Source organism: Pristiophorus japonicus, unplaced genomic scaffold, assembly GCF_044704955.1.
Source record: "Pristiophorus japonicus isolate sPriJap1 unplaced genomic scaffold, sPriJap1.hap1 HAP1_SCAFFOLD_35, whole genome shotgun sequence".
Classification (NCBI taxonomy): Eukaryota; Metazoa; Chordata; class Chondrichthyes; family Pristiophoridae; genus Pristiophorus; species Pristiophorus japonicus.
The window spans coordinates 2910976-2933156 of record NW_027253324.1 but is presented as its reverse complement, the minus strand read 5'-3'; the positions used below and the strand labels follow the sequence as shown (position 1 = coordinate 2933156).

The 22181-nt window shown below is 43.7% G+C and overlaps 1 non-coding gene across 1 annotated transcript; it reads left to right on the top strand.

The window, feature by feature from the left end:
• Positions 1-21823: 21823 nt before the first annotated feature.
• Positions 21824-21896, top strand: trnav-aac (transfer RNA valine (anticodon AAC)). The gene has a single exon. It is a non-coding gene; the product is annotated as a tRNA-Val (tRNA).
• Positions 21897-22181: the final 285 nt, after the last annotated feature.

Sequence of the window (22181 nt, the reverse complement as noted above, 5' to 3'; positions counted from 1 at the left end):
TGAGACTGCAGAGAATGATACAAAATGATGTGGACCACCCGGGAGGCCTCGTCCCCAATAACCACTAACAGTGACGTGAGAAAGAGTTTGTATTCCCTATAAGACACAATTTCGTGATTCTAGAAAGCAGAACAGTGTTTTTATTGAAGGTTAATGGATCACATCAAGTGCATCAATCGATATATTCAATCATCACGTTACATTACGAATTATAATAAATCCCTTAAAGTTGAACTTATACCAGAACAGCGACAGACCATGCCCAGAACATCAGCAATATTCTGTGAGAAATACCTCTGGTATTTCACCGCAAAACTTGCTTCTCTCTCTGGAAACGGGTTCATATATTCAGCCGGACTTTCCAATCAAGACACTTTGACAAGTATCAGAATCTCACAATTCTTCAGTTCAGGTTGACTATCTCTCCCGGCTGGACATAAAGTCTCAGAATCCAGCAGTGTCACAGTATGTTTCATTCCGACTGACTAAACATGTTTTATTGCAGCTTAACCGCTTCCACTGCTGCTCTTTCATCGAGTAAAGTACTGGTCAGGAAGGTACCACTGACAAGCAGGAAAGTGTGACAGACCATGGCATCAATCAGAAATAACACTTATTTTAAAGTCACATTCCAACATCTGAGTAGTAAAACAACAAACAATAATTGGCTGGGTTATGTTACAGGCCTCCGATGCTCTCTGCTAAATGTTCTGCATTGCATCCATCAAGCCGAGGCTTTACGGCCAAGTCCAGCAAAGGTGCACCAGACTGATTCCCAGGATGACAGGACTGATATATGAAGAAAGCCTGGATCAATTAGGCTGATATTCAAAAGCATTTTGAAGAATGAGAGGGGATTTCCTGGAAACATGTAAAATCTGACGGGATTGGACAACTTTAGATGCAGGAAAAATGTTCCCGATGTTGGGGAAGTCCAGAACCAGTCTGCAATCGAAGGATAAGGGTTAAGCCATTTAGCACCGAGACGAGGAGAAACTTCTTCACTCAGAGAGTTGTGGCCATGTGGAAGTATCTACCACAGAAAGTTGTTGAGGCCAGTTCGTTCGATATATTCAAAAGGGAGATAGATGTTGCCCTTACGGCTAATGGGAAAGCAGGAAAGAGTTACTGGAATGCATGATCAACCACGATAATATTAAATGGTGGTGCAAGCTCGAAGGGCCGAATGGCCTACTCCTTTACCTATTTTCTCTATTTCTGTGTTTCTATATAAGTGCCAAATGCTAAAGTCTCCCGTTGCATTATTAAACATTTAAGGTTGAAAAAAAGAAGAATGTTCACTCGAGCTTCCAAACATTAACAAATATCTCGTATTCATCTAAAGCTTCCCTCGCTTTACCAGATATAAATACGGACATAGCAAAAGCACGAAGTTAAACCTGTATATACCTCCTCACTAATATCTGGTGTTTTGTACCAAAACTGGGAGTGCTGTGAAACAGACTGAGCAAGCAAATACTCAGACTCACAGTTTAATACCTGTCTGCCGAAGTCCCAGATCAACTCCATCTTTGGTATCTCCTTTCTTACCACATGGAAAAATCAAAAGTTTTACAGTCGGGAGGTAAAGGCCCTGCGAATTATAAGGATTTCTGCCGTTAAACTTGAAGTTTCATGTCATCAGTTAAATCATGGGCAATGCAACCTCCTTCTGATTACCAGCTACCGTCCTGCTTCAGCTGAAGTCCATGTTGAACACGGTGAATTTAATGTCAATTACCAAGAGTGGTTCGGCAGCACCTTTACCGGTGATCTGGGCGCTTCCTGAAGGAGATCGTGGCTAGATTTGACTGCCTTCAGCTGGTGCGGAAACCAACAGGAGAGAAAAACATCCTTGACCTGATCCTGACCAATCTAACTGTCACAGATACATCTGTCCATGGCAGTATTGGTAGAAGTGACTACGAAGCAGACGTGGAGATTAAACCCCATCTTCACACTGAGGGCATACTCCATTGTGCTGTGTGGCACTATTACTGTGCGAAAAGGGATTGATTCAGATCAGATCTAGCAACAAAAACCTGGTCCACTATGGGGTGCAGTGTGCCAGCAGCAGAATTATATTGCTACACAATCTGTAACATTATGGACCGGCAGATCACTCACTGCACCATTATAATTACGCCTAGCACCAAGCCGGTTTCAATGAGGATTGTAGAAGAGCATTCACCAGGAGCAGCACCAGGCCTGCCTGCGAATGAGATGCGAAACTATTTAAACTGAAAAACAAGGGGAGTCGGAGGATCGATGAATATCCCCATCCTCAATGTTGTTGGAACCCAGAACTCACTTGCAAAAGACGAGCCTGAAGCGTTTGCAACCATGTTCAGCTCGAAGCGCCGAGTGTATAATTCATGTCGGCCTCCACCTGAGGTCCCCACTATCAGAGTTGCCAGCCCTCAGCCAATTCAAGTCACACCACGCAGTGGGAATACTGGGAAATTCTTCACTCCAGATTAACTTACTAACTAAACAAAATTATAATCAATACACAATATTAGTAGTTGTAAATTTAAAACGCAATTATGTAATTGCTTCACTTATAATCATACAGAAATTTGTTGTGGAATACTCTGGGTAGCCCTGGTTTTTGCGGGAAGATGGTCCTACTTGACCGAAATTTAAAAAGACAATTTCAGTATTTCTTATAAAAGAATAGCTGCCTGTAAAACAACAATGCCAGCTTGGCAAGATTCCAGATATCCTGATAAGGAACAGAGAATAAGTCACAGCGAAGCCATGACGAAATCATAATTGTTCACTTCCCAGGCGAGATAAATAATCGTCAAGGACATCATTTCCCGTTTGACTTCGATACTGTTACGGATTGAAACACAGAGGGTGTAAGGAGAAGGATTGGGTTCATGATGGTGATCGGCTGACAGTGGCAGGCAGGATTAGTGAGTATGTGGCATATCTCTGGTTGTGTATTAAATTCAGGTTTTAGCCCCTCAATGGCTTTACTGGTCTCCATAAACTTTTATGTGAAGTGGAGGAATAAGAGGGCTCGCTTAGATCTAAGTATTGCAGAGAGATTTGGCAAAAAACCTTGGCTATATCCACAGAAGAACCAATGAGCGACGGGCTGGAGGAGGGACCACATGTATGGCACTGACCTTAAGCAGAGGCTAAAGTACCCATGGGGTGGGGGGAGGTGTTTGCACATGGAGATCGTAACCGTTCTATCTCGGCCATAAATGGTAATATAACACTTGATTGCACTTTGGTAGCTTCTGCTCAGATACAATAATGTGTCAGGCCTTGCTTACACTGAATAAATTGTACTCACTCTCACCAAAAGGGTCACGTCGATTCTTTTCGAACATAAGAGTGAAAGGGGTAATTGCACAGAATCAGAAATTCAACACCTCATGATATCACGATTGGTAAGCACAACTGTAAATATACGGGTCCCGATTGCATCCCGGCTGTAGTACTGAAGACTTGTGCACCAGAACTAGGCCCACCTCTAGCCAAGCTGTTACTGTAAAATTAAACACGTGCATTGAACTGAAAACATGAATACTTAACCAGGTATGTCATATCCACATAAAGCAAGCCAAGTTGAATCCGGCAAATTGCCGCCCATGCGGCCAATTCTCAATCATCAACAAAGTGATGGCAGGTTCCCTCTAGCGGCACGTGCTCGTCAATATCCTGCTCGCCGAAGTTCAGCTGTAGTTATGCCTGCAATACTCAGCTCAACAGCTCATTACATCTTTGGTCCAAACATTTTCAAGAGAGCTAAATTTAAGTACGAATGTCATCAAGGAAGAATATGGCAAGTGTTGCATCAAGACGCACGAGAAACATTGAAGGCAATGGGAAATAATAGGAAAACCCTCCACTAGCTCGACCAGCACAAAGGCAGATGGTTGTGCTTAATGGATGTCAACAATCTAAGCCCCAATACATCTCTGCAGGAATTCCTCAGGGAAGAGTCCTAGGCACAACCATCTTCAGGTGCATCATCAATGATCTTCCCTCCATCATCCAGGGAGAAGTGAGGATATTCGCTGATGATTGCACAATGTTCTGTTTCCTTCAAAATACCTCAGATAACGAAGCAGCCATGCCAGCATGCAACAAGACTTGGAAACATCCAGGCCTGAGCTGTTAATAGTCAAATAAGATTCATTCTACACAAGTGCCAGACAATGATGCTCTCCAACATGCGACAGTGTAAACACCGCCCCTTGAAATTCAAAAGCATTTATTTGGCTGAGTCCCACAAAATCCCCATTGACCAGAAGCTTTACTGGACCAGCCACATAAATACTGTTCCTACAGGAGCAGGTGACACGCTGTATATTCGACGGCGTGTGATGCACATACCGATTCCCCAAAGCCTTTCCTCCACCGACAATTCACAAGTCAGCAGTGTGCTGGTATATTCTCCACTTCCCTGGATGAGTGAAGCTCCAAAACAATCAAGAAGCTCGACATCATCAAGGACAAAGCAGCCCGATTGATTGGCGCACCATCTACCACGTTAAACAGTAACTCCCTTTATCACCAGCGCCAAGTTGCTGCACTGTGTACAATCTGTAAACACATTGCAGCAACTAGTGAAAGCTTCTTCGACAGAACATCCCAAAGCCGCGACCTCTATCACATAGAACAAATTATGGATACTTGAGAAGAACACCATCTCCAAATATTCGTTCAATTGACACACCATCGGGACTTGGAATAATATTGTAATTCCTTGATTGTCACTGGGCTAATATCGTGGAACTCTGTACCTAAGAACACTGCGAGTGCCTTCACCACACGGTCTGCAGCGGTTCACGATGGCAGTGCAAAACTGAGTTATTAACTTCAAAATGATTATACAATAAAGGCTGATAAGGCCAACGACGCCATAATGCCTTGAATGGATAAGCAAAACTGTTTTAAAATAGTAAAGCTGATCGAAATTACCTATTTAGGAGTCTATCTATTGTGCAACTATGTTTTTGTTTTGCAGCAGAGTGTGGATGATTATGAGGTGCTCTTGTGAGAACGGCTCGAGGACTCGGAATTTCCTGTTCAGTTCCTTTAATTACATTTATTACATTCCTGGCACACACTGCTAAAGCGAAACTGAACGCGATAAACCTCACGCCACTGAACAGCTTTAATGGGCAATTTAATGTTGAGGCCCCACAGTGAGAAAGGATCCAACTGGAAAACGTTGACTCTGCTGCTGAAAGGGGTTCAACGATTCAATTCTCCTGAAATTACCGCCTCCATTACAGGCAAGGAAAGAGGTAGATTCGAAGACAGTATTGGGAAAGACGAGTTTCTGCAAGCTCTGGATGTATTTATTCACACGTGGTCTAGAGCTATTTAGTAGACTGGTCATCGAAAGGAATAATTTTAAACTAGTTCTATCAATTTATAACCTCAGACTGCTGTCAGTGTTGTTATTAATGCCTTAGCATCTTTCGGTGCTGATTTACAGAGAAGCACGGAATTCGCTTTGCAACCTTCTCTACTTAACTTTGTTAAGCAAATCTATCCTCAGTGATGTGCTACTGAATGGATAGATAACTAATCACGTGTATTCCCGCTTTTTAATCGCCATTGTGATTAACCTTAACTTTAGGCTTGTTTGGTTACAGTGAAATAGCGTTTAATGCATGGCATGAGTTCTGGCTTTTTCCTTACTGGTTTTGCAAGGAAGACTTAATTCACTCACTCAGCAGCTTAAGTAATTACCAATCAGTAGTTAGTAATTTAGATCCAAACTGGGTTAAATTTAAGACAGTTTTTGTACGGAATCAAAGATCATTCATTCCTGGAGCTCTACTGGGAAAACAAAAGTCAATTCCTTGCTAAGAACATAAGGGAGGGAAATACGAGTTCGTCAGATTCCTCAGCATATATCTGCCAAGAAACCTAAATACAGGTTTCCAACAATGGGATCTCCAGGACTTGGGTAGATACTTGGATTGACAGAACGGGAGGTGCCGTGTGTTTGATGCTATCTCTGGCTCCCTTCAAAACAACACACTGAGAATCGTTGTTTGTAGTTGAATAGGCTGCATATAACTGGGTTGCCAGATTTTCATTTGTTAAATTATTGACATGTGCCGAAGAATATACACTTAAAACTGAGAGGATAAATATGGACCTGAACATAATATTGTTAAATAATGCAGTTTTTATTCTTGCCTGCTAAGCGATGGTACATGTAGTGACAGGATTAGTCATTCTAAAAATGTCCTTTTAATGTTGTTCGCTGCTTTCAAGATAACTTGAGGCTTTCTTCTATATCAATCTTGATTGTCAAACTGCCAGCATCGAGCTTCATCAGTTTACCACCATGATTGCCGTTGTTACGCTGGAGATCGAGATTGTACTCTTTTTACAGCTGAGTAGGTTGTGATGCTTACAAACAGCAATAAGTGTTACTTGATAAGCTTTCGATGATATAATGTTCAGGGGCAGATAATAGGTTTGTTGTGAATGACACTCCTGGTAATTCAATAAATAACATACAGAAAATGGTTAATCAATGAGCTGAAATTTTCTGCCCACCTTCAATCCTAACTCCAAATTTCACGTTTTTTTTACATGTCGATCAATATGATTGAACTCTATACCACGGAGAATAATTTGAGCAAACAAATTGTACATCTTCTTCATAACATTAAAAACGACGTTGGATCGCTTACAGGTAACCTCTTTTCAGAAGGTATAAGGTAAGATTTCCTACAATGTCATCGTTACTGGAAAAGTGAATCTCGGTTGCTGACCTGTGTGTACTACATAGTGCAGAAGAGTTATTTCCGTGATTAGCTTACCAGCAATGAACACACATTCTAAATTGTGTAAGCCCAACACTTCCTGTAACAACAATACCACGTTAGATTTGAATTCTATCCTTCTGATATTCCAAGGACCATTCTCGAAAAAACTGGAGATCTGGAGCGGGCAGAGTGTGGATAGCTGTGGGACTGAAATGTGGCAGAGCTAGGGACCGACAGAAATAAAGGGAATCAGAAGAGCGGCGGCCATGATGAAAAGGTTAGACAGTAGAGAAGAATACATCAATAAACGAAGTGAGTCCAATTTGAATTAATAAAATATCAATCATATTTTATTTTCAGCTTTTAAATATTATCTGAATGGCGACAGATTAGGAAAAGGGGAGGTGCGACGAGACCTGGGTGGCATGGTACATCTTTCATTGAAGGTTGGCATGCAGTTACAGCAGGCGGTTAAAAAAGCAAATGGCATGTTGGCCTTCATAGCGAGGGGTTTGAGTACAGGGGCAGGGATGTGTTACTACAGTTGTACAGGGCATTGGTGAGGCCACACCTGGAGTATTGTGTACAGTTTTGGTTCGTAACTTGAGGAAGGACATTCTTGCTATTGAGGGACTGCAGCGAAGTTTCACCAGACTGATTCCCGGAATGCCTGGACTGACGTATCAAGAATGACTGGATCAACTGTGCTTGTATTAACTGGAGTTCAGAAGAGTGAGAGGGGACCTCATAGCAACCTTTACATTTCTGATGGGTTTAGACAGGTTAGATGCAGGAAGAATGTTCCCAATGTTGGGAAAGTCCAGAACCAGGGGTCGGAGCCTAAGGATAAGGGGTAAGCCATTTAGGACCGAGATGAGGAGAAACCTCTTCACCCAGAGAGTGGTGAACCTGTGGAATTATCTACCACAGAAAGTTGTTGAGGCCCATTCACTAAATATATTCAAAAAGGAGTGAAATGAAGTCTTTACTACGAGGGGGATCAAGGGGTATGGCGAGAAAGCAGGAATGGGCTACTGAAGTTGCAGGTTCAGCCATGAACTCATTGAATGGCGGTGCAGGCTAGAAGGGCCGAATGGCCTACTCCTGCCCCAATTTTCTATGTTTCTATGTTTCTATGTTTATGAGATTCCTGAAAATGTCGGCATGATTGAAAAAGTTCCTTAACATCCCCCCCCCCCCCGCTGCAGGCATCGGAGTACTTAGAGAGACTGGCCAAAAACCGCAGTTATGCCACGAAGTCCGAGACGTTTTTACCCTCCCTACGGCTGGTGAGAGTATAACCGGTGCCGGGCGTTTTGTACACTACTTTCCGACTTGAGATACTCACTGATCAGCTGGCTGAGCTCTTCGAACGACTTGTCCACCGGCTTTTGGGGTGCGAGCAAATTTTTGATCAGTGCATAGGTCTGTGGACCACAGCTGGTCAGTAGATGCGCCCTTTCCTTGTCAGCCGCGGTTTCTTCCATCCAGTGCTTTGTGACAAAGCTCTGCTGGTGTCTTTCCACAAATTCGTCCGACTCCTCACCCACTCAGTAGCGTTCATCTGTGCCACCGGTGACCATCCTCGTGGTTCATTGATTCCCGTTTCTCGATCCCAAATGTAGTTTCTCTGCACCTTGTTACAAACTCACACGTGGCATGTATGTATCAGACACGGTCACTCTGTGACCTTCACTTTATTCCAAGGACCAAGCAGTGTTGCCGCTCGGTGGGACCTCCCCTTTTATACATGGAAACACAGGTGAGGTGTGTCTCCCGCAAGCTCACACCCTGTGGTGAGGGTGTGCATTTCAATTGTACAAGTGCAGTGTGCATCAGTTACAATTACAAAAATATTGTCATTGCAAGATGGTGAAATACATGACAATTGACTCACTCATACTTTTACTACCCAGTCAGTTACAACACTGAACTCACTGATATTGTCAGTACACGTCCAGATACAACACTGAACTTCCTCATACTGTCAGGACACATCCAGATACATCAGGACCTCACACATACTTTCGCTACACTTCTACATGCAACACTGACGTCACTCATACTGTCTCTACCCATCCAGATACATCAGTGACTTTATTCATAGAGTCGCTACCCATCCAAATACATCACTGACCTGACTCATACTGTCACCACGCATCTAGGTATATCACTGACCTCACTCATACGGTCTCTTCCCATCCAGGTACATCACTGATCACACACAGAACATAGCTACGCAATCAGTTACAGCACTGACCTCACTCATACTTTAACTGCTCATCCAGATACATTAATGACCTCACTCATACTCTCACTGCGCATCCAGGTACATTGATGACCTCACTCATACTATCACTACCAATCCAGGTATTTCACTGACTTCACTCATACTGTCACTCCCCATCAGGTACATAACTGACCTCGCTTATACTTTCATTGCCCATTCAGACACATAATGACCACACTCCTATTTTCTGTTAGGATTAACTTCAAACCACCGCTCAGAGTCCGTTATCCTTAAAATAAATGTTGTTTATAATTTTGGTAGATACAAGCTGTCAGAAGAGCTATTCAGTAAAAGAACGCTCAAATAAGTGGCCGGAGGCATCTTCCTTTATGGAATTTCAGATTAAATCATTACGTACTTAAGCAAGTTATAATTAATACGTGATGATTGATACATGATGCTTGGTTAATATATTGGAACAGCACATCCTCCTTTCTGCCTTCCGTATGCCTTAAATGTTAAGTCTGGACAGTTGCTATCGTGTCTATTTCTATTCTACCCTTATCTTCTTATGGCTTCAATTTCTCTGTTCTCTCTTTCTGTGCTTGCCTCCCAAGGCCTTGGTCGGTGAACTAGAAAATTTGTTCCTCTGTGCAATGTTTCCCACAGTCTGTGCTTTTCATTTTAACTGATTTCATTTTAAAATCAGTTAGCTCAATTTTAAAATGCCACCATTAATTAATATTTAAAGAATTTTAATTTACCTCTTCAGTCTCTCCTGTTGGTCCCTGATTATTTCGAAATAATCAGCCCACCACATATATATTCTAAGCCATCTGCTAAAAAACGTGATCAAATCCATTTCCTTTGGATCACTCGTAATTCTGTCCCTTAACGGAATCTTTGCATGTTACTCCTGACCATTTGCGTGGGATTAGTGGCAAGCTATTTATATTTGCTTTCGTACCTGCAGAGCATAAGCTCGGAGGTGTTAGTTGTTCGCCTAACGCGCTACAAAGTCATTCGCCTCCCTATCACACCGACGTTAAAAAATGAACAAGGCTGGTTGCTGTTCGGCTTGAACCATGCGGTTGTATATAGCTCGGATGTTAGACATCAGATGTAGTTGGATGACGATACATATCCCAACCCCTACCATTATTGGCACAATTGTGTGCCTCATGTGAACAGCACTTAAAAATGTCCCACCAGTGATTAACCGTGAGGTCACTTAGTTCCTCCGTCACTCGGATCAGTTCTTGTTTTGTCTTCTAACGGTTCCTTTTCTTCGCCCATGTAGTTGGTCACCTGAATGTGTTTTTCCATAAAGGCCCTTAACCTTCTCAAGTCCACTACTGGGGATCGTACGGATAGTCCTTTGGTGCTCCTGTTTTGTGCAATTGTTTTTCCATTCTCCTATTTTTTCGGTCTTCGTCGTGCTGACGTCGATGAATACATATATTTCCTCTTGGGATTCATTTACCGGGGGTTCCAAGCGATCTGCCTTCAAATTTACCATGTTGGTATTGGTTAGACATATGTAGTTTTGTCCTATTTCATGTATTATTATAATCACTTAAGTGCTTCAAGTGGCATTGATACGCCTCTGCCATCTCTTCCATGCTGCATGGATTCACCACTGGTGTATGTAGCGGGGATACTAGCCCAAATGGTCACTTTACACAGTCCATCCCTTTGTGTATTTTATTCTTCGGGTCTATCCATTTCCCGTAAAACTGTGGCTTCCAGAAATTTTTACCGAATAGCTGTGGGAGGGTCACATACTCACACCATATCTTACTGTTCGTAACATTAGCTAACAACATAGTCAGATTACATCCCTCTTCATCACATCGCTTAAGCTTCATATCTGGCCTGAGTGTTAGATTTCGGTGGACAAACTGAAACAGTTTAGCCCATCGTGGGGCATTCCCAGAAAATTCTGTTCTTTCTAATTCAGCCAGTATTCCTTCGCTGATCAGACCCATTATAAGTCAGTGAGTCTTATTGGCTTCCCGCATTAAATTGGCCGATACATGTTGCTGTTCCCAGTTACTTTTGTTTGACGACTCCCAAATCATTTTGACTGATAGGCATCCTAACACGCTTTTGGACTGTAAGGTTTCTTGACACACATCTGACAGCCTTATGGCATCGTTAGTCAATAGTCCCGCTTTTTTCAGCAGCCTTTCAATATCCATTGAGTTTAATGCTCCTAGTCGCGTTCCTAATCGTCCTAGTACTATATCTAGTAAGTTTCACCGATTGCGATCTTTGGTTATCTTCAGAGCAATATCCGGGTTCTTACAAAAACTGGATACCATCTATTGATCATACTGTATATTTATTGTTAACTGTATTATTGCAGGGTCTATCAGTGTGCTCAGGCATGTATCGTGTAGCCTTTGTAAGTGTGGCATCCGTTCCTGGTTCGGACGGAGATATTTACACATATCATGACCAACCATGTACCCCACCTGCCAAACAGTGAATTATTCCTAGACAACACCCAGTCTCCGTCTCCCAATGTTCCCTGTGTCCACTCCGTACTATTGGTATACTCCGTTTTTTTAGAATTCCAGGCTTTTTTCAGTATTTTTTTATATTGTGGGGAGTATTGTCGCAACCTCGCTTACACATCATCCCAGGACCGTCGGCCACCTTTGTAAAGTTTAATGTTTCATTCTCATTCTTCTGGGTGACAGGATAAAATTGCCTGAGACTGGTGCCGAATAGGTCCACCATTTACAGTCAAATGTTAAATCAACACATGAAATTTAATTCCCGCGGGGCATGTATAGTTTTTCTGGGTTACATCTGGATGAGCCTTCCACAAATAATAACGTCAACGCCCTATTATTCTAAACGTATCTCTGGAGGCACTAGAAGGGCAGGGCGGCCACGAACCCAGTTACCACCAGCACTATCCACACGTTCATACCGTTTTTTTCAAGCATGCTTCCTTATCGGATGGTCAAGGGGAAACATTTCACGGGCAAATTAATTAAATAAACATGTGCCTTGCTGGGAATCAAACAGCGGTACCACATGACATATCATCCCCAAAGTTCGGGAATTGTGAAAAGAAAGAATAGGTCCTTAAATACGACCCTTTACAAAGCAACCCATGAGAAAGGCAAAGGCAAGTTGTGTGCGGAAATTTTAATGCGGCTCAGAGCCAGCATAGCACGAACCACGGGACTAAGACCATATGTTCAATGGCTGCACCGTTACTATGTGTTAAAATAGACGGGAGTTGTTTAATGTTATATTGGTTTACCTGTGTCCAGTGCATCCATCTAATTCCAGTGGGCTCCTGTAGACAAACACAAGTATCGCTCGGCAGTAGTACCGAATATGGTCTGATCCATCGGGGCTCCATTCCCTTTCGCATCCCTGTCACATTTATCATGACCTGTTCTCCTATTTTATGTAGCGCTTAGGGTCTCATTCCTCATTCTGAATTTCTAGTTCTCTTATCTGCTGTCTGCTTCTAACTTCTTTATTCATAGCCTGCGCCTCTTGGCTTCGGTGGATCATGTACTGCCTTAGCCTTTTCTGAATTGGTCCTGCTTCACCTGTCCCTCCGGATAAGCCCTCTGCTAATCTCATATCCCATCCAGTCATCAGCTCATATGGTCTTAGTCCTTTGGTTCGTGCTGGGCTGGCTCTGAGCCGCATTAAAATTTCCGCACACAACTTGCCTTTGCCTTTCTCCTGGGTTGCTTTGGAAAGGGTCGTATTTAAGGACCTATTCTTTCTTTTCACAATTCCCGAACTTTGGGGATGATATGTCATGTGGTACCGCTGTTTGATTCCTAGCAAGGCACATGTTTATTTAATTAATTTGCCCGTGAAATGTGTCCCCTTGTCTGAATCTATCTGTCGGCATACTCCACACCGAGGTATCACCTCGCTAGCCAGGATCTGTGCTGCGGTCCGAGTGGAACAGTCGCTGGTAGCGAAGGCTTCCACCCACCATATGAATTGGTCTATGATTACCCGGCAAAACATTTTTCCCGTTTCCTCTTGCAGGGGGCCGGTGAAGTCCATCTGTAAATTCTCCCGAGGTTCCTGTGACCTTGGCTGATGTCCCATTGCGACCTTGCCTCCCCTGCCTACGTTATGGACCTTTGGCAAAATTTATCGACATCCTTCCCCGTTCCTGGCCACCACCAGTACTGCAAAATCAGTTACTGCATGTTATATCTCCCAGTGTGCGTTATCGCGTGATATAATTTTAGCAGTTGCTACTCACAACATTATGGCGCCACAACCTGCTCCTTGGGAACCCATACTCACATGATACCCTTTTGATGGACTCCATTCACGTCTTTCATCCTGCTCGACCCTCTGGTGGTACACCATTGCTATACTTATGACAGTCTGAACACTTTTGCCATTACTGGCTGTAATTCAGCCTTAAATGCTGGCTCTGGCTTCCGTTCACCTGCCGCTCGTTTGGCTCCGATGTTTGCAAACCTATTCCCAGCGATTGGTACCTCTTTCGGGTGCTTTTGGCCGATACTAGTTAGTTTTGTTTTATGCTTTTACCTTTATTGCCGCTGCTCCCTTTGGTTCCTTTGCTGGTTTCACTGGACTTTCTACTAGCTTTCCATCTTTTACCACTTCGCCAGTAGATGTCACATACCCTCGTCGTGACGAGACTGCCATATAGTGGTGAACCACTCTAAAAGCAAATTGATTATCTGTTTATTTATTTACTCACTTTCATTTCGCTGACTCGAGAGCCTTTATACCAGTTCTGCCACCTGAGGCGACTCGTCTCCTGGGAGCGTTCATACCATTATTTTCTCGCCCTCCTGTGTTACCACTGCCCACCCAGTATGGGGTTCTCCATTAATGTATTTTCTGGATCCATCCACGGTGAAAGCCTCATCAGGATTGTCGAATGGCTCGTCCTTAACCCCGTTATGCGTTTCATCCTCTACTTGTTCCATAGAGCTATATTCCGCTCCTTCTGTCAGCACCCTGGTATCGTAGTTAATTTCATTATGCTTTTTTATTATTACTGACTTGTTTGGGCAGGATTAACGCCTACCACTTAGTTTTTCGGCTGTCCGAGATCGACCGCAGCTTTCTAGTATTTAGGGTATGTTGTGGGTGCAGAATCACCTGTCCCATCATCACTACTGGTTGGTTTACTTTGACCGCCCAAGTCGCACATTCCAGGGCGGCCACATATCGCGGCATTACACTAACCACTGGGACTTTCTTCGTCGATTACTAGGCTATAGGTCCCAGCTGGCTCCCATGTACCTGCATTACCCTGGCAGAATATCTTCCATCATCCTGATCACAATGTAGTTGGAAAATATTATTATGATCTAGCAATCGTGGGGCGGGGGACGACATCAGATCTATTTTAGTTCACCTTATGCCTCGTCCTGCTCCGGTCCGCAATCTATCTGATGTAGGGGTCCACCGGTCCATTTAATTAATTTCTGTATGGGTTCCGCTATTATTGTCTGAACATTCCGACTCTGATTAAAAAGTCCGAATACCTTCCTTACACTACTGACATTCTGGGGCTTAGGCATGTCTTTATTACCCATCCATCTTTCCTCTGTCATGTATTTCTTGCCCTGACTGATACTATGTCCAAAGTACCGAATCTAGTCTGGGCCACCAGCGTCTTTGCGGGTGATGCCTTGAACGCCGCCCGCACGCACAGAGCCACTCACATACGCAGTTACAGACAGACACGCACTGACACAAAGTCATGCATACAGCTACTCATTCACAAACACACACTCACACACAGAAACTTACACACACACACATTCAGGCACAATGTCACAGACATACAGACTCAAATACATACCCAGACACACTCTTACACACACGTACACACTCACAGACTTACACACACACACAGACAGACACACACTTCCAAACTTACACATTCACAATGTCACGCAGTTTCTCACCCACACACCCAGACACAGACGTATATACTCACTCTCTTACACACTCACGCACTTACTCAAGCATATACTCAAAGATAAACAATCACGCACACACATGCGCACACACAGACACTTGCACACACTTACAGATTCACATACTCATACACTTACACACTCAAACACTTTCCCAGGCACACATGTGCACATTTACGCGCTCATACATTCAGAGACTTACAGACTCACACGTTTAGCCAGACACACAATTACACGTGCACTCACTTACACTCACAGACTTACACACTCACACTTTTACCGAGACGCACACTCACATATTAACACATTTAAACACGCACACACTTGCCCAGGCACGTGCTTACATGCTCACATGCTTATGCACGCATACACTCACACACTCACAGATGTAAGCACTCACACACTTACCCAGGCACGCACTTACACACACGCACACTCACACTCACAGACTTTCACACTCACAGACTTACGCACTCACAGACTCACACACTGACACAGACACGCATTCACACATTTACACTCTCGCAAACTTACACAGTCACACACACTTGCTCACACACACACTTACCCGGGCACACACTCACACACAATAATACACTCACACTCACACACACTTACCCAGACACACACTGAAACATTCACATATTTACACACACAGGCACACACTTAAACACACTCCTTCCATCATAGGCAATCACTCGAATCGTGGATGACTTGCTTCCACATCAAAACGTTCAGAGATGCTTCAAAGAAGGACCTAAAATTCCAGGTCCGAAAAAAATCTTCAAGGGTGGAAGATGCCTTTGCATGAATGTTTTTAACGTGTGATGACTGTTTTGCACCAGCAAGCAATTACCCACACACACACTTACCTGGACACATGCACATACACACATGGATAATAACACACTGACACTCATTTACCTAGACGCACACATACACACTCACACAAATGCACACTCACACAAATGCACACACACGTACCCAGACAGAGAATCACACAAAATAACACACTCATACTCATACATGCTTATCCACACACACACCAATTCAGTCATACACTCACACATTCACACAGAATAACACAACTCACACTCACATACGCGTAACCAGAGAAACAATTGCACAATCACATACTTGTACACACACAAACACTTACTCAGGCACACACTCAAACACTCACACACAATAACACACTCATAACACCTTCGCAGAAACAAACTCACACACTCATACATATATTCACACTCACATAAACCTACACTTAGACAGGCACGAATTTACCCAGAGACACATTTACACTCGCACAGTTGACTCATGAGATGGCCAGTGGGGACAAATTCATCAATGAACAATTGTGTTTCGGGCGATTAATTAGCACAAGTTGCCTTTACTGAACGGGGCAGAGGAGCAGAGAGGTGCAGATACACATATCACTATAAGCAGCGACGTAGGATAATGAGGCCTTAATAAATCTCACATAAAGCTCCAGGGTGCATTTCAAGAAGGTCAGATTTCAAAACCACAATAACTTGTATTTACTTGGCGCCTTTATCAGATGGAATCATCCCAAGGCGCTTCACAGAAATGTTATGAAACAAAACATTTGACACCGAGACATATCAGGAACAATTAGGGCAAGTGACTGAAAGCTTCATTAAAGACGTAGATTTTAAGAAGCGTCTTCAAGGATGATGGAGAAGTGCAGAGATGGAGAGGTTTATGCAGGGAGTTCCAAAGGTTGGCAACAGAATGCCTGTGATAAGAGTGAATATTAACCGACTCACTTACACACTCCCTACACAGGGCTGTCTGTGTGAGGCATGTGATCAGGGTGAATATTAACAAACTCACTCACACATGGTCTACACTCGGCTCCATGAATGAGGCCGGTGATCAGGGTGAATATTAACACACACACTCACACCCTGTCTATATTGGACTCCCTGTGTGAGGCATGTAATCAGGGTGAATATTAACACACTCACTCACACACTATCTACTCTGGGCTCCCTGTGTGAGGCCTCTGATCAGGGTGAATATAAACACACACACTCACAAACTGTCTACACGGAGCTCCCTGTGTGGGGTCTGAGATCAGGTGAATACTAACACACTCACTCACACATTGCCGACACTTGGCTCCGTGTGTGAGGCCTGAATGTGAAATTATGTCGGGAAGCACCGCCACCGCCACAATTGAAAGCCTGAAGGTCATGTTTGCCACCCACAACCTGCCTGACATACTGGTCAGTTACAATGGGCCATGTTTCACCAGTGACGAATTTAAAGAATTCATGACCTGCAATGGGATCAAACATGTCACGTTGGGCCCGTGTAAACCATCCTCCAATGGGCAGGCAGAGCGGCCAGTACAAACAATCAAACGGAGCCTTAAAAGAGTAACAGAAGCCTCACTCCAAACGTGCCTGTCCCGAGTAATGCTCAGTTATGGCACGAGACACACTCGTTCACAGGGGTGCCCCCGGCTGAGCTACTCATGAAAAGGACACTTAAAGCGAGATTCTCGTTGGTTTACCCCAACCTGCATGATCAGGTAGAGAGCAGGCGGCAGCAACAAAATGTAAGCGATGGTCGCGCCACTGTGTCACGGGAAATTCATCTGAATCACCCTGTGTATGAGCTAAACTATGGAGATGGTCCCAAGTGGATTGCCGGCACGGTGATAGTTAATGAAGTGAGTAGGCAGTTTGTAGTCAACTTAGACAATAGACAAATTGCTGAAATCACCTTGACAAAACGAGGCTTCGGTTCACAGACGGCCCTGAACAACCCACAGCAGACAACACCTTTTTTGAGCGCACACCACACACACAATGTATCAACGACACCACACAGGACTCGGAAATCGAACCCATCACTCTCAACATCCCAGCTAGGCCAGGCTCACCCAGCAGCCCTGCAGGGCCAACAACATGCCAACCCAGCGAGGGCAGAGCCAGCACACCAGAATAGACATTTGTACCGAGGTGGTGAACCAGAAAAAGAAAGGCTCCCGACCGCCTCACCTTCTAAATAGTTTTCCCTTTGACTTTGGGGGAAGTGATGCTGTGTATCTACAAAGCATGCACTTCCATGTTCCGACACCAGGGAGTGCATCCCCTGAAGACCCAAGGGATCCCAGCATCCCTTGGGTGCACTGTATATAATCCGGCCGCTAAGGCCTGTTCCTCACTCAAGAGTTTCGTAATAAAGACTGAGATCACTGTTACTTGAACCTCCCTTTGTACAGTCTCATCTGTGTTTGGAACACAATAACTTGGAAAAGAATTGTGACCCCGAAAGCCAGAAAGAAGATGAAATGCTGACTCCCTTTCTGCCAAAAATTCCTTTCATAAACATTTCCCTGACCGAAACTTCACAAAAGAAAAATGTTCCTTTCAAAGTCATTAATCCTGAATTTTGACGCAGCCGAATTTTCTGAATCAGATGCCTCTCGATGTGTCAACTCAAACCATGTCCCTTTGCAATATTGTGCTTCCATGCACGGTATTATATGTGCCACAAACTTATATAATAAAAGAATAAGGGAATGGTTACAGAATGGAAGAAGGACATTCGGTCCATCGAGCCCATGCCAACTCTCAACTACTCCCACTCCCCCATCATTTACCCGCAGCTGTGCATTTTGTTTCCTTCAGATCCTTATCCAACTGCTTTTTGAAAGATAAGATTAAATCAGCCTCCACCGCCCTTTAAAGCATTGCATTTCAGATTCTAACTGCTTGCTGCGAAATGGCCACCTTCAGTTCCCATCTGCAACGTCTGAGAAACACGGGATCAATTGCTGCCACACTCACAACCTTGTTAACTGAAGCACCTTCATTCTCTCCTCGGAACGCTCGCTCCTGGAGTGTAGTCAAACTGTTGAGGTTAAAGCTCTGGTTATGTTCCCAAGACTGCTTTTGCCATAGCGTTTCCATAGTGTACTGGATATCACGTTCGCTTAACACGTGAAAAATGCCCGCTTCAAAACCGGGTGAAAGCATTTTGCAAACGTGTTCAATTAATGATAAGAACAAATTGAATAATTCATATTCGTGGTTAACTGAGTGGAGTGTCTCATGACGTTGTTGCATTTGTTGATTTCTCTGTAAAAGGCTGTACACACTGAAACTCTACAAAGTGTTTCTCACTCCCTCCCGTTTCCAGCCCTGACGGTGGAGAAACGCCATCACAAAACTGCACATTCCGTGCATTCAGTTCAGCTGTGAGAGATTATTTAATAATCCTGCCGCGCCGCCTCGCTTCACAACAGAAAATCAAAGCCACAAACAAACCCATCGACTAATCGCTCTTCCCCAGCTCCAGAGTGAGTGAGGGCGGGACAAGCCCCAACATTCCGGTGCCGCATCTCCAATCAGCCGCTGCCGGCGGAAAACGGCGAATGTAGCATCAACAATGGTTTCCCGCCCATCACTGGGCTATAACATGTCACGGTTCGAGCGAAAGCTTCCCGCAGACAAAACAGCAGCCTCTTAAGACTCTTAATCTCTGGGTCCTGAGTTCGAGCCCCAGCTTGCATGAACATGTTGCTACTGGAAACACTATGAATTAGCTGATCGCCTCATTTTGCATCATGAAAGTAATGCTAACCGATAATTATATAATCATAGATGATTACAGCATGGAAGGAGTCCTTTTCGGCCCATCGTATCCGCACCGGCGACAATTGTCCAGTTTTAGGTGTGTAACTCTGCACCTTATGGCATTTCAAGTGCACATCCAAGTACTTAATAAAAGTGATGAAGGTTTCTCCCGCCACCTCACTTTCAGGCAGTGAGTTCCAGACCCCGGCAAACATCTGCATAAAGAATGTTCCCTCCAAATCCGCTTTAACCCTAATACTAATTACGTTTAATGTATGCCCCCTGGTTGTTGATCACTCAGCTACGGCAAGAAGGCCCTTTTTATCAACAATATTAAGGCCACTCCAAATTTTGTACACCTCAATGCTGTCACCCATCAGCCTCCTCTGTTCCAAGGAAACCACACCCAGCCTATCGAATCTGTCCTCATAACAAAGTTGTTCCACTGCCGGCAACATTCTACAGAAATCTCCTCCATACCCTCTTTCGCGCAATCACGTCCTCCCTTCAATACGGTGACCACAACTGCACGGAGTGCTCCAGCTGTAGGCTAACCAGAATTTTGCAAATTTATGACATAACCCACTTGCTCTTCTATTCCATGCCTCTGCCAAGAAATGAAAACATTCGGTCTGCCTTCTTCATAAAATTTATCCAACTGGCCAGCAACCTTCAGGTATCTGTCGACATGCAATCCCGGTTCCCTTTGTTCCTCTATATTTCTCAATGTCCTACCAGATGATGTGTATTTGCTTTCCTTGTTCGCCCTCCAAAAATGCACAATCTCACACGTCTCTGGATTAAATTCCATTTGCCACTGTTCTGCCCACCTTACCGATGATTGATGTCTTCCGGAAGTCTGCAACTTTCTTCTTCATTATCAACAGCATTGCCTATTTTACTATCACCTGCAAACTTCTTAATCATAAACCCAATATTCAAGTTTAGATCATTGATAAATATTAGAAAAAGCAATGGACCTAGCACTGAAAACTGCAGAACCCCACTGGAAACATCTTTCCAGTCACAAAAACTCCCATCAAACATTAACCTTTGCTTCCTGCATCTGAAGCAATTTTGGATCCAATTTGCCACTTCGCCCAGGATTCCATTGGGTTTTACTTTCATCACCAGTCTGCCATGTGGGACCTTAGCGAAAGCATTAATAAAATCCATACACACTACATCGTACGCACTGCTGATCGACCCTCCTGGTGACCTGCTCCAAAAGTGCATTCAATTTAGTCAAACGCGACCTTTCCTTAACAAATCGTGCGGACTGTCCTCATTAACCAGTGCCTTTCGAAATGTAGAGAATGTGTCATCGTTAAATGTTATCCTGCTTTCACGGGAAAACATAATTAATTAACTGATGGTCTTCATTTGCACAACTAAAGAAATGTGAACTGAAGGAAAGTCCTCAAAAAAATAATTGTCTGTGCTCTGCAATTTACCTCTTAATCCATTTTAGAGACTGTGCTTTAGTGGTCTGCTCCAAAATGTTCATTGCTGGTAACAATACATGAGACTGGGGATACAGTGAGATGGACTGTAGAGCAAGGGAATGGTGATTGTGAAACAGCATAGAAAATATACATTCTGGAAGAATAACATTGAGAAGAAATGTGACGCCAACATCCAGAAGGAAGATTAAATACTGAGTCCATTTCAGCAAAAAATTCCTTTCATAAACATTTCCAAGACCGAAACGTCACAAAACATAAATGATGCTTTTTAAATTCATTAAACACGAATTTTCGGCGACTGAATCTTCTGAATCAGATGCCACGAGCTCTGCCGACTCAATTCATGTCGCTTTGCAATATTCTGCTTCCATGCACACTATTAAACGTGCCACTAACTTAGAGATTCACAGAATAAGCGAATGGTTACAGTAGTGAAGAACCACACTCGGCCCGCCGAGCCCATGACAACTCTGAACTAATCTCACCCGCCCTGACATTTTCCCGAAGCTGTGCAATTTTATTCCTTCGGATACTTATCCAAATCCGTTTTGAAACATAAGATTGAGTCTGTCTCTCTTTTAAGCAGTGTATTCCAGATTCTAAACACTTGCTGAGGAATGGCCACTCCTGTTCCTATGTATAAAGGCAGAGAAACACGGGATCAATTCCTGCCACACTCAAAACCTTGCAAACGATAGAATTGTCATTCTCTACTCACAGCGCAAGCAAATGAAGTGCAGGCCAGCTATTCAGCTTAAAGCTCTGGTTATTTTCCCAACACTACATCTACCACAGCGTTTCCGTAGTGTAGTGGTTATCACGTTCGCCTAACACGCGAAAAGTCCCTGGTCCGAAACCGGGTGGAAACATTTTGCAAACGTATTCCATTAATGATTATAACAAATTGAATAATTCATCTTCGTGGTTCAATATTAACAGATTGCAGTGTCTCATGATGCTGTTGCATTTGCTGATTTCTCTGCACAGTTATGTACATACTCAAACTCTACACTGTTTCTCACTCCCTCCCGTTTGCAGCCCTGACGGGGCAGCAACCCCATCTGAAAGCTACACATTCTGTGCGTTGAGTTCAGCTGTGAGAGATTATTAAAGGATCCTGACACGCTGCATCGAAAATCAAAACCACAAACAAA